This window comes from Crinia signifera, chromosome 1, assembly GCF_055691185.1.
Source record: "Crinia signifera chromosome 1, ASM5569118v1, whole genome shotgun sequence".
NCBI classification, from domain to species: Eukaryota; Metazoa; Chordata; class Amphibia; order Anura; family Myobatrachidae; genus Crinia; species Crinia signifera.
Window position 1 is genome coordinate 261,276,606 of NC_139217.1, and position 14,581 is coordinate 261,291,186.

The window sequence follows — 14,581 nt, forward strand, 5'->3', positions numbered from 1 at the left end:
CACTGCTGCCCATCAATACAAGCAGTAACTTAAACATTGCTGGCGCAGACCATATGTTACCTCTGCCACTGCCCCAATGTATATTTTTTATGGTGGTTACATATACATTGCTGGCGCAGGTGAATGGATTTCTCCCTATGTGCACAGTTGCAAATGAAATCGTAGCCGTGTCCCTTAGTGGGATTTTGCCCAGTCGTTGCATTTACCTGATCGCTGGGCTCTGTATATATGCAGCCAAGCAATCCATTCTTAATCAGGCCCCAAGAACAGAAATGCACTGAATAAAATGGCCCCTACTCCCACCCTTGGAATGCAAACTCCGCCCATTATGTAAATAGTCTTTTATTTGAAAGAATTTCAGCAAAGTCTTTTGCTTCCTGAAAATCTATTGCTCTTTGGGAAAATAGTGTCATTGCTGGGGGAAAGCCGCTCAGTGCATACACACTGAGCGGCTTTCCCCCTGTGGGGGGTGGGCGGCTTTGCATAACACAGCGCTGTGCAAAGACACACATCTGCTGGTAATACAAGCAGATGAGTGGCTTTCCCAGAGATGATGCGGGAATGTGCATCACCGCTCTTGAGTGAAAATATGCTAATTGATTAGCTGCTATGATTTGTATAGAGATGCCCACCAGAGGCAGCGTACACATTCACAGCATCAATGCAGATCACGGAAACATCGGCTAGGAGTCCGCGTGCTCAGTTGTAAAGATTGGCACCAAAAACATGAAAACCTTGTGTCAACCTTTTTATGTTGCAACCTTTTTACATGTTGACCTTTTTCAGTGTTGACTGCCGCATGTCAGCCATTTGGTATCGACCTAATGAACCAGAGGTGGAACGAGCATTGGTGTAGCAAATGCAGTGCACTGAGGACTAATGACTCACTGCTGCCCCGTCACCCTCTGCCTCTCCCTGACACCCAATGCCATGTTGACTGACTATTGTAAATTTGGGTGTGGGTGGAGAAGGGGGCGGGGTAATTATTATTTTTGCACCTGGCCCAACCATTGTAAAAATACTGCACTATTGTAAATAGTTACTGGTTTTTACATAAAGAATAGTGTTGAGTTTTCTCAATGGAAAAGTAGGATTTTGTGTCACTGTCCGATTGCTCTTTTTCCATAGTGAGTCGCTGTTCTACACTCAATTGAATATATAGTTCCTAATGGTATAGACATTTCTCAGTGTCTTTGTATGTCTTTGTCCCCTTTCACTTTATTGTCATTGTCCACCTTTCTATTTTTCTACTTGTAGGTTTTGTTTTTGTCACTTGCAATTTCTCCTTCATGTGTTATTCTATTTCCTCCCTGTTCTTTTTACTCTTCTGCGTCATGCTGCCTAGCACTGTCATTGTCCCCTATCTGTACACAATTCCATACTGTAGCTCTCCTGCACTGTATTCTTTCTGCTTTTTCTTTCTATTTGCACATTCATGTTATCTATCCCTTGCCACACAGCTTTGTCACAGTTGGCTGCCTTAATTCCCAATAACAGGTAAGGATAAAATGGATTTTTGCAAGGTCATACCGAGCTGGGTGTGACCAATGTTCCATTTGATAAACAAATGGTTTTGGCATTGGCTTCAGGGGCAAGCAAAGAATTTTAAAAGGGGCTGCTACCAAGTTTTGCCTTAAGCACAAGTCTGAAATTTCTATATACAGTATAACAAACATCATTGTGGTCCTACTTTGTCTATTACTTTTCTCTGCATAAGGAACAAATGTAAACACTACAGTTTCCTTTCTGCAGATCTGGTGAGAGAATTCCTAGATCTGATGAGAGAATTCCGTGCTCCTGTAATCACACCCAGAGATAACTGTGCTGCTGTGTAAATCCCTTCCCGTTTCTGCACACAATTTAATATGTTATATATTAGGATAAGGAATTGATTTTGTGTTTACTTGCAGCATAATAGAGGTTAATCACACAAATAGAGTATAAATGGTCAGCGTGCCTATCTGTACTTACACGTATGTGACATAGAATAAGTGATTTCTATTTCATACAACAGTTATGGTTATATGGAATTATATTGCAATGGCATTTATGGGAAGCTGCATCTTACATTTAATAGCTGAATTGTGGCCCAGTCTTAGCTTTTCCATATGTGCGTGCTTATGTAGTTAAGCTTCTGATAGAATCTAAGGGATTCCCTCAATTAATGGAGAACACAGCTTCATGTGCACAATATTTCAGAATTCCCTAAAATGAAATGTTGTCAGTGTTCTTTACAATTGTATTAGAAGTACAAGGGGTGTTAAGCCTAAAATTACTAGTGCATTTCCAAATAATAATGTTTTATTCATACGTTTCCTTCATAATTATTTTGAGGAACATGGTTTATGAAAGGTTTAAGCTTTCACACGCCGTCAGCATGTGCTGCCATAAGCATGTTACAAAATATAGGATTTATAGTGCTTTTTTTTATTCATTCATTTAAATCATTTGTATATTTCCTTTTCAATTGTTGTATTTATCAGCTTTTTTTTTTTTACATGGTATTTATTGTTTCCTTCTTGTGCCTCCTATTTCTCACTTTGCCTTGTGGATTTACCTGCAATTCCTTGTCTGTATCCACCCCTGTCCTCCCCCCTCTTACCATCTCTGCTGGCTGGGTATTTCCTTGCTGTCTTGGTTTGATGTGAAGGAAAATTGATGCTAAAAATAGTTTGTTGTGATGTATTTGATTGGGGATGGGAAATCAGACCTTCCGGGGATCCCAGACAGAACAGTACATTACTGCATGTCTTCAGCAAGGAGATGGTGCTAAAAGCGTGTAGGATTTAAAATGGATTATAAAGAAAAATGCAGATACTGTATATAGAATGGGCTGATGCAATGTGGCCCGCAATATATCCTACCCACAACCAAAAAAATACACACACACATATATATATATATATATATATATATATATATATATATATATATATATATATATATATATATATATATATATATATGCAGGAGGGACAAAAAATACAATAAGACTCTAATGCTACTTCACACTGCAAAATGAAGGTTCGCACTGGGACTTTGAAACGGGTCAGTCCCGTCGCAAAACTTAATATTTGGATGTTCACATCCCCACAGCAAACCAGCAATAATGCCGGTTCACTGACGTCATTGGGGGCGCGGTGGGGAGTGGGGGCGTCATTGGGGGCAGGGGAAGAGGCAGATCTTAGAGCTGGTGCTTCTCCAAGCGCTGCCTCCTCCATAGAGTGAACGGGAAATGGGTCGCTCAATCCGTTTAACCCGTTAACACTGCCAAGCAACACGGCAACTAACTGGTAGAACTCTGCTTTCTTACCGGTTTGTATTGCCTTGTTGCTACCCATTTTAGGGACACTGTAACCCCTTTCATATTGCACTAATTACTGGATTATTTAGCACTGAGCGCTTTCAGGGCTTCCCCTGTCCTCAGGGCTTCCCCTGTACTCTGGGCACACTACACACAGAAGAAGCGATATATAAATATATATATATACACACACACGTACCTGCAGGAATTGTGGGTCTTTTCCATGATTAGCTTCTGTGCACAGACCCACTATCCATAGGATCAAATGGGATTAGGTGCTCCCATACACAGACTAAGAGCATATAGGACCTAATTCAGCACGAGTTGTAATTTTGCTAATCTCCTGGTGGTAGGCTGTGGTGGCCGCCCAGCTCAAGGGAAGGCCTCCCGGACACCAGTGTTAATTTCCTCAGGGATTTTAAATGTAGTTTTAGTCTTAGACACTTTCCTAACATTTGGCAACATTAAATGTCACATTTTAGTCACATTTTTTAATTTCATCTTAGTCTATCAGTGGATCTTGACAAATTTTCCCCCTAATTTTAGTCATTGATTTAATCATAGCGTTGCAGTTTATTGATACTGTAATGGATTATGCCGAAGAGCATTTCTCTATCATTTCCTTGACTACTTTGTATACCTTTCACTATGTGTTTAGTAATGTACAGTAGGTATCAAACCAGTGCAACAAAAATACTATTTCCCTCCCAGCAAGTCATTTATTTTCTGCAAATATCAATATATATATATATATATATATATATATATATATATATATATATATATATATATATATATATATATATATATATGTGTAGGAGAGTCCGCACTCGAGATTGATTGTTATCATAGGGGGTGCTCCAACAGATGAATGAACATCATAGGGATATAGAGATATGGAAAAATGGGCACTCACCAAGGTCTTAAATCAGCAGAGATAATTTATTCATGTCAAGCAAGTACATCCGACGTGACGTGACGTTTCGATCAGAGGATCGTCATCAGGAAAATAACAGCATACATAACAAGTATCATATCCAACCTGTAGGCAACCTGGTATCCATCCATGAAGGAGATACAACTGTATAGCCTCACCGGGCCAGTTTAAATACCATCCCACCGGAAGTGATCACTGCACTTCCCGGTGCAACATCAAAATAGGTACCATCGTATGTTAAAAGCACATAAATAAAGTTCAGGCAATTTGCTAACTAAGTCTAATGAATATAGGCATAGCGATTAGTACCAGAATGTCATAACTAGCGATAACAGATACTTACAAGCGCTGTACAGCGCTAAACATATGCGTTGCGCTGTACCGGAAGTAGAATTTGCGTTCCACCGGCTTTGGTCGCGGGGAACTTCCGCGTGTCAACTGCTAGCAGTGTCAGCTACGCTAGAGCCGGATATGGAACTAGCGTTCCACCGGTGTTAGCTGAGGGGAGCTTCCGCGTGTCATACGCATGTTATACCTCATGTATGACGCAGTTGTATAAGGTTGTCATGGCAACGCGGCTTAAGGTCTAGAAAGCATCGGACAGCGGGGCACAGGGGACATTTAAAGTATTGAATAAGATGTTGTGGTATTTATAAACCAGCCCGGGTGGCCTCACTAAAACTGGCAAATTATAAAAAATACATACAAGGGAAGCTTATATACAAATATACAAAAAAAATAGAAAGAGTAAATAAAAAATAAATACAAAATCCATGTGTCACCACTTGTTAACACACGGAACAGCACCTCTGAGTGACACAAAAGTATATACATAGGTAGAATATGCAATAGTGTACTATTTTTGTTATTTTTAAATTTTATACTGTTTGGATAATTTTATATTTTTTGGGAACCTTAATGTTAGAAGATTTAGAAAATTTAAAGATACACTACCCCACGGGGGGTGTAAACCACTTCCAAAGAATATCATCTCACTATAATATAAATGTGAGAAAGACATAACATGAGTACCAAGCATAATGGTTCCAGAGTATATGCAAATTGCATAAACACTGAATAGATGAATAAAGCATCCATCACAATAATACATTCGAATAAAGAAATAATATAAAAAGAATATATAGAAAGAATATGTACAAAAATAGAGTGACCTGGAGACACCACATCCAACTTCAAAAAAACAAAAAATCCGAACCAAGGCAACTGGAAACATAACCATAAAAATGAAAAAACAGGAAAAGGGCATCAGAGGTTATTTAACGTAAGAAGATGGATAATGGATTTGCCTCGTTTAGGCCTTTAGGAGCAATTGTGCCCAATTCAAAGATCCATTTGGCTTCACGTCTTTTGAGCATGGTGTCTCTGTCGCCACCTCTCACAGGCTTCGGGATGTGATCTATCAGCATGCATCGGAGACTAGCCACACTGTGGCCCATTTTAGCAAAATGCTTAGCGACTGGTTTATCGGAGGTTTTTGCAACAATAGCTGCCCTGATTGTGGTCCTATGATTGGCCATCCTCTCTCGAAAGTCACGTTTGGTCAGGCCCACATAGTATAGCCCGCATGGGCAGATTAGGATATAGATCACATAATCCAGTCTGCAATGGAGCCGATGTCTGATGGTAATCTTTTTCCCACTGTGTGGGTGAGCAAAAGTTGGTCCTACCAACATGGACCTACACGTAGTGCAATCACTGCACTTAAAACAACCGTTTTTTGGACGTGATAACCAGGTGCCTGTATCTGTTTTTGGTTGGCAAAGAGGTCTCATTAACAGATCCTTGAGGTTGCTTCCTCGTCTGTATGCACACATAGGAGGTATTTTACTGACCCCAGTGAAAGCCGGGTCAGTAGCAATAATTGGCCAATATTTGGCAAGTTTCCGCTTCCTAGTGTGCGCCCCTGTATCAAAAGTATTGGCATAAATCATCCTTGGTTTCTTTTCAGGTGTGAGCGGCACCAGCTGGTCTGCTGAGTTTTTGGACCTTGCCTTGGTGAGGCATCTAGAGAGGGTGGAATCTGAGTAGCCACGTTGTTTAAATCTGGAGTACATTTCTCCAATCTGATCTTCCATCGTCGCAGTAGCTGTATTATTTCTTAAAACCCTTAGAAATTGGGACACAGGTAAGTTCTCCTTTAGATGAGGGGGATGGTGGCTCGTGGCGTGAAGTAAAGAGTTCCTGTCAGTGTCCTTACGATAGAGTCTGGACCCTAGGCCACATCCTTCTTTGAAGAGGGTAACGTCAAGGAAATTAATCTCACAACAACTTAAAGAAAAGGTGAAGCGGATCGGTGTCTCCAGGCCATTCAAACAAAAAAGCATATCCCTCAGGTCACTCTCACTCCCTAGCCAAATCAAAAAAATATCGTCTAAGTATCGACGGTAATAAAATATCTTGGTCCCATAAATGGGAAAAATATGTCGCTGTTCATAGCATGCCATGTATAGGTTGGCATACGCCGGCGCCAGATTCGACCCCATGGCGGTGCCGGTTCTTTGGACAAAGTACTTGTCCTTGTACATAAAATAATTTTTAGTCAACACCAGTGTGGTTAGTTCCACCAGGAACTCAGTGGGGGGACCTCCACGGGGTTCATCTTGCAATGTAAGCCTAATCACCTCTAAGCCCTCATCGTGGGGGATCACCGTATACAAAGATGCGACGTCCATTGTCACTAAAATGGCTTCAGGGGGTATAGCTGGGATGTTCTTAATACTCTGAAGTAAGTCACCAGTGTCACGTAAGTAACTGGACGTTTTTGTAACAAAAGGTTGTAGATAATGATCCACATATATTGCCAAAGGCTGCAGGACGGATCCCCGGGCCGAGATAATTGGTCGGCCAGGGGGATCCGTCATGCCCTTGTGGATTTTAGGCATCGTATAGATTATTGGACAAATTGGGTAGTCCACCCTCAAAAAGCCACATACATGTTCATCAATCCACCCCGCAGATAGAGCTAGATTCAAAACACTATCAATCTCCTTTTTAACCTGTACTCCAGGGTCCCCTGAGAGACATTGGTATACCAGGCTATCGCTCAATTGTCTTATAATCTCTTTATCGTAGTCTGCCCAATCCTGGATGACCAACGCACCCCCCTTATCGGCCTGTCTAAAGACCAGGGAGTCGTTGGCCATCAAGGATTTTAAGGCTTCACGTTCAGGTATCTGTAGGTTATGGAATTGTGGACGTGGGGAGGGCGGGTCCCTTGTACAGTCAGTAAGTCTTAGATACGTTTTAATGCTGGGATTGACACTAGAGGGGTCAAAGAGGCTTGGTTGTTTAAAAAGTGGTATCTCAGTGGCACTAGAACCACCTTTGAAAAATTCTCTGAGTCGAAGTTTGCGCCCGAACTTATAATGATCTACAGTGGACTGGAAAGGTTTCTGGTCACAGGTAGGCACAAATGAGAAACCAAAGGACAAGAGTTTAGTCTCACTCTCAGTGAGTTGATGGTTTGACAGATTAATTACTGAATCCATTATCTGGGATTCCTGCCTCGTCTTTTTCTTGCTGTACCCACCCCTTCTAGAGGGGTATCTAGATCGTCCCCCGGCCTCCCTCTGTTTTTTGCTCGGGTATCCCGGGAAAAAGACCCGGTGGGGGGTTTCTGAGATCTCTGGTCGTTATCCCCTCTCTCAGAGTCAGAATTGGACGCGGAGGTTGATGAGTAATTCTGTCTAAACCGGTTCTGTCTAAAACGGTTCCTATTGGGTCCTGTGTCACCCTTTAACCACCTATAAACCTGGTGGGAACTGTAATCACTATTGACAGTGGCCAATTTACGTCTTTTGAACGCCACTAGCTCTTGTTCAAATGTGCCTATCTGCTCCTTAAGCTTCTCAGTCCACTTACTTTTCTTGTCAGCTAGAAGTGTTGCCAAGTATTTGGAATTAAATTCCTCTATATCCGCTCTGATTTTATTTAATTCTACCCCCACCTCTTCGATCACCAAGACCATGAGATCCAGGGCACACTTATTCAACACTCCACACCATCTAGCGCAGAATGCTAAGTTATTGCGCCCGATGGTGGGAGTATTGGACACCCTGAATCCCCTTGGTATTTTTTTATTCCTATAGTACTCGGAGAGGAATTGTCCGTGAAGGGTCAGCTCTACTTCACGTTTCTTAAGTCTATGTAATTTAAAGTACAAATCATTGGGAGTATCATCAGGTAATTTGGCAAATTCTAGAGCATTGAACAACACTTTCTCCGCATCGTCATCAGTGAGAGACACTACATTATTTTCAACCTGGCGGTACAATGCTTCATCCAAAATATGGGCAGGTATGCCCTGAGACATACCAATGTTGAATATAAAGAACAATATACACTGTATGATAAACAAATACTAAACGGGTTAGAGAGTGACCCTCAGGATATGTAGAAATTAAATAAATAAATAAATAAATATAAAAAAATGAAAAAATCAAAAAAATTGAAAAAAATTGAAAATTTTTTTTTTAAAAAAAGAAATGAAAAAATGAAAAATTGAAAAAAGTACAAAAACCAAAAATGCCAGTTAGTGGAAAAACAGTGGATAGTCCTCCAGGGGGGTCCGGAAGTCCATAGATTGGTTGTTTAACCCAACGGGGTATAGGGAGATCGGTGCTGGGCACAAGGTGTGTCTGGGAAAAACCACCATATAGATATGTAGGAGAGTCCGCACTCGAGATTGATTGTTATCATAGGGGGTGCTCCAACAGATGAATGAACATCATAGGGATATAGAGATATGGAAAAATGGGCACTCACCAAGGTCTTAAATCAGCAGAGATAATTTATTCATGTCAAGCAAGTACATCCGACGTGACGTGACGTTTCGATCAGAGGATCGTCATCAGGAAAATAACAGCATACATAACAAGTATCATATCCAACCTGTAGGCAACCTGGTATCCATCCATGAAGGAGATACAACTGTATAGCCTCACCGGGCCAGTTTAAATACCATCCCACCGGAAGTGATCACTGCACTTCCCGGTGCAACATCAAAATAGGTACCATCGTATGTTAAAAGCACATAAATAAAGTTCAGGCAATTTGCTAACTAAGTCTAATGAATATAGGCATAGCGATTAGTACCAGAATGTCATAACTAGCGATAACAGATACTTACAAGCGCTGTACAGCGCTAAACATATGCGTCGCGCTGTACCGGAAGTAGAATTTGCGTTCCACCGGCTTTGGTCGCGGGGAACTTCCGCGTGTCAACTGCTAGCAGTGTCAGCTACGCTAGAGCCGGATATGGAACTAGCGTTCCACCGGTGTTAGCTGAGGGGAGCTTCCGCGTGTCATACGCATGTTATACCTCATGTATGACGCAGTTGTATAAGGTTGTCATGGCAACGCGGCTTAAGGTCTAGAAAGCATCGGACAGCGGGGCACAGGGGACATTTAAAGTATTGAATAAGATGTTGTGGTATTTATAAACCAGCCCGGGTGGCCTCACTAAAACTGGCAAATTATAAAAAATACATACAAGGGAAGCTTATATACAAATATACAAAAAAAATAGAAAGAGTAAATAAAAAATAAATACAAAATCCATGTGTCACCACTTGTTAACACACGGAACAGCACCTCTGAGTGACACAAAAGTATATACATAGGTAGAATATGCAATAGTGTACTATTTTTGTTATTTTTAAATTTTATACTGTTTGGATAATTTTATATTTTTTGGGAACCTTAATGTTAGAAGATTTAGAAAATTTAAAGATACACTACCCCACGGGGGGTGTAAACCACTTCCAAAGAATATCATCTCACTATAATATAAATGTGAGAAAGACATAACATGAGTACCAAGCATAATGGTTCCAGAGTATATGCAAATTGCATAAACACTGAATAGATGAATAAAGCATCCATCACAATAATACATTCGAATAAAGAAATAATATAAAAAGAATATATAGAAAGAATATGTACAAAAATAGAGTGACCTGGAGACACCACATCCAACTTCAAAAAAACAAAAAATCCGAACCAAGGCAACTGGAAACATAACCATAAAAATGAAAAAACAGGAAAAGGGCATCAGAGGTTATTTAACGTAAGAAGATGGATAATGGATTTGCCTCGTTTAGGCCTTTAGGAGCAATTGTGCCCAATTCAAAGATCCATTTGGCTTCACGTCTTTTGAGCATGGTGTCTCTGTCGCCACCTCTCACAGGCTTCGGGATGTGATCTATCAGCATGCATCGGAGACTAGCCACACTGTGGCCCATTTTAGCAAAATGCTTAGCGACTGGTTTATCGGAGGTTTTTGCAACAATAGCTGCCCTGATTGTGGTCCTATGATTGGCCATCCTCTCTCGAAAGTCACGTTTGGTCAGGCCCACATAGTATAGCCCGCATGGGCAGATTAGGATATAGATCACATAATCCAGTCTGCAATGGAGCCGATGTCTGATGGTAATCTTTTTCCCACTGTGTGGGTGAGCAAAAGTTGGTCCTACCAACATGGACCTACACGTAGTGCAATCACTGCACTTAAAACAACCGTTTTTTGGACGTGATAACCAGGTGCCTGTATCTGTTTTTGGTTGGCAAAGAGGTCTCATTAACAGATCCTTGAGGTTGCTTCCTCGTCTGTATGCACACATAGGAGGTATTTTACTGACCCCAGTGAAAGCCGGGTCAGTAGCAATAATTGGCCAATATTTGGCAAGTTTCCGCTTCCTAGTGTGCGCCCCTGTATCAAAAGTATTGGCATAAATCATCCTTGGTTTCTTTTCAGGTGTGAGCGGCACCAGCTGGTCTGCTGAGTTTTTGGACCTTGCCTTGGTGAGGCATCTAGAGAGGGTGGAATCTGAGTAGCCACGTTGTTTAAATCTGGAGTGCATTTCTCCAATCTGATCTTCCATCGTCGCAGTAGCTGTATATTTTTATATTTATTTATTTATTTATTTAATTTCTACATATCCTGAGGGTCACTCTCTAACCCGTTTAGTATTTGTTTATCATACAGTGTATATTGTTCTTTATATTCAACATTGGTATGTCTCAGGGCATACCTGCCCATATTTTGGATAAAGCATTGTACCGCCAGGTTGAAAATAATGTAGTGTCTCTCACTGATGACGATGCGGAGAAAGTGTTGTTCAATGCTCTAGAATTTGCCAAATTACCTGATGATACTCCCAATGATTTGTACTTTAAATTACATAGACTTAAGAAACGTGAAGTAGAGCTGACCCTTCACGGACAATTCCTCTCCGAGTACTATAGGAATAAAAAAATACCAAGGGGATTCAGGGTGTCCAATACTCCCACCATCGGGCGCAATAACTTAGCATTCTGCGCTAGATGGTGTGGAGTGTTGAATAAGTGTGCCCTGGATCTCATGGTCTTGGTGATCGAAGAGGTGGGGGTAGAATTAAATAAAATCAGAGCGGATATAGAGGAATTTAATTCCAAATACTTGGCAACACTTCTAGCTGACAAGAAAAGTAAGTGGACTGAGAAGCTTAAGGAGCAGATAGGCACATTTGAACAAGAGCTAGTGGCGTTCAAAAGACGTAAATTGGCCACTGTCAATAGTGATTACAGTTCCCACCAGGTTTATAGGTGGTTAAAGGGTGACACAGGACCCAATAGGAACCGTTTTAGACAGAACCGGTTTAGACAGAATTACTCATCAACCTCCGCGTCCAATTCTGACTCTGAGAGAGGGGATAACGACCAGAGATCTCAGAAACCCCCCACCGGGTCTTTTTCCCGGGATACCCGAGCAAAAAACAGAGGGAGGCCGGGGGACGATCTAGATACCCCTCTAGAAGGGGTGGGTACAGCAAGAAAAAGACGAGGCAGGAATCCCAGATAATGGATTCAGTAATTAATCTGTCAAACCATCAACTCACTGAGAGTGAGACTAAACTCTTGTCCTTTGGTTTCTCATTTGTGCCTACCTGTGACCAGAAACCTTTCCAGTCCACTGTAGATCATTATAAGTTCGGGCGCAAACTTCGACTCAGAGAATTTTTCAAAGGTGGTTCTAGTGCCACTGAGATACCACTTTTTAAACAACCAAGCCTCTTTGACCCCTCTAGTGTCAATCCCAGCATTAAAACGTATCTAAGACTTACTGACTGTACAAGGGACCCGCCCTCCCCACGTCCACAATTCCATAACCTACAGATACCTGAACGTGAAGCCTTAAAATCCTTGATGGCCAACGACTCCCTGGTCTTTAGACAGGCCGATAAGGGGGGTGCGTTGGTCATCCAGGATTGGGCAGACTACGATAAAGAGATTATAAGACAATTGAGCGATAGCCTGGTATACCAATGTCTCTCAGGGGACCCTGGAGTACAGGTTAAAAAGGAGATTGATAGTGTTTTGAATCTAGCTCTATCTGCGGGGTGGATTGATGAACATGTATGTGGCTTTTTGAGGGTGGACTACCCAATTTGTCCAATAATCTATACGATGCCTAAAATCCACAAGGGCATGACGGATCCCCCTGGCCGACCAATTATCTCGGCCCGGGGATCCGTCCTGCAGCCTTTGGCAATATATGTGGATCATTATCTACAACCTTTTGTTACAAAAACGTCCAGTTACTTACGTGACACTGGTGACTTACTTCAGAGTATTAAGAACATCCCAGCTATACCCCCTGAAGCCATTTTAGTGACAATGGACGTCGCATCTTTGTATACGGTGATCCCCCACGATGAGGGCTTAGAGGTGATTAGGCTTACATTGCAAGATGAACCCCGTGGAGGTCCCCCCACTGAGTTCCTGGTGGAACTAACCACACTGGTGTTGACTAAAAATTATTTTATGTACAAGGACAAGTACTTTGTCCAAAGAACCGGCACCGCCATGGGGTCGAATCTGGCGCCGGCGTATGCCAACCTATACATGGCATGCTATGAACAGCGACATATTTTTCCCATTTATGGGACCAAGATATTTTATTACCGTCGATACATAGACGATATTTTTTTGATTTGGCTAGGGAGTGAGAGTGACCTGAGGGATATGCTTTTTTGTTTGAATGGCCTGGAGACACCGATCCGCTTCACCTTTTCTTTAAATTGTTGTGAGATTAATTTCCTTGACGTTACCCTCTTCAAAGAAGGATGTGGCCTAGGGTCCAGACTCTATCGTAAGGACACTGACAGGAACTCTTTACTTCACGCCACGAGCCACCATCCCCCTCATCTAAAGGAGAACTTACCTGTGTCCCAATTTCTAAGGGTTTTAAGAAATAATACAGCTACTGCGACGATGGAAGATCAGATTGGAGAAATGTACTCCAGATTTAAACAACGTGGCTACTCAGATTCCACCCTCTCTAGATGCCTCACCAAGGCAAGGTCCAAAAACTCAGCAGACCAGCTGGTGCCGCTCACACCTGAAAAGAAACCAAGGATGATTTATGCCAATACTTTTGATACAGGGGCGCACACTAGGAAGCGGAAACTTGCCAAATATTGGCCAATTATTGCTACTGACCCGGCTTTCACTGGGGTCAGTAAAATACCTCCTATGTGTGCATACAGACGAGGAAGCAACCTCAAGGATCTGTTAATGAGACCTCTTTGCCAACCAAAAACAGATACAGGCACCTGGTTATCACGTCCAAAAAACGGTTGTTTTAAGTGCAGTGATTGCACTACGTGTAGGTCCATGTTGGTAGGACCAACTTTTGCTCACCCACACAGTGGGAAAAAGATTACCATCAGACATCGGCTCCATTGCAGACTGGATTATGTGATCTATATCCTAATCTGCCCATGCGGGCTATACTATGTGGGCCTGACCAAACGTGACTTTCGAGAGAGGATGGCCAATCATAGGACCACAATCAGGGCAGCTATTGTTGCAAAAACCTCCGATAAACCAGTCGCTAAGCATTTTGCTAAAATGGGCCACAGTGTGGCTAGTCTCCGATGCATGCTGATAGATCACATCCCGAAGCCTGTGAGAGGTGGCGACAGAGACACCATGCTCAAAAGACGTGAAGCCAAATGGATCTTTGAATTGGGCACAATTGCTCCTAAAGGCCTAAACGAGGCAAATCCATTATCCATCTTCTTACGTTAAATAACCTCTGATGCCCTTTTCCTGTTTTTTCATTTTTATGGTTATGTTTCCAGTTGCCTTGGTTCGGATTTTTTGTTTTTTTGAAGTTGGATGTGGTGTCTCCAGGTCACTCTATTTTTGTACATATTCTTTCTATATATTCTTTTTATATTATTTCTTTATTCGAATGTATTATTGTGATGGATGCTTTATTCATCTATTCAGTGTTTATGCAATTTGCATATACTCTGGAACCATTATGCTTGGTA

The 14,581-nt window shown here is 41.8% G+C and overlaps 1 long non-coding RNA gene across 1 annotated transcript in view; it reads left to right on the top strand.

The window, feature by feature from the left end:
* Window positions 1-1,420: 1,420 nt before the first annotated feature.
* LOC146028155 (uncharacterized) overlaps window positions 1,421-14,581 on the top strand; it is an 88,379-nt gene continuing 75,218 nt past the window's right edge. Inside the window, exon 1 of the long non-coding RNA XR_014455191.1 lies at window positions 1,421-1,497. This is a non-coding gene — a long non-coding RNA (uncharacterized LOC146028155). The remainder of the gene's footprint in view (window positions 1,498-14,581) is intronic.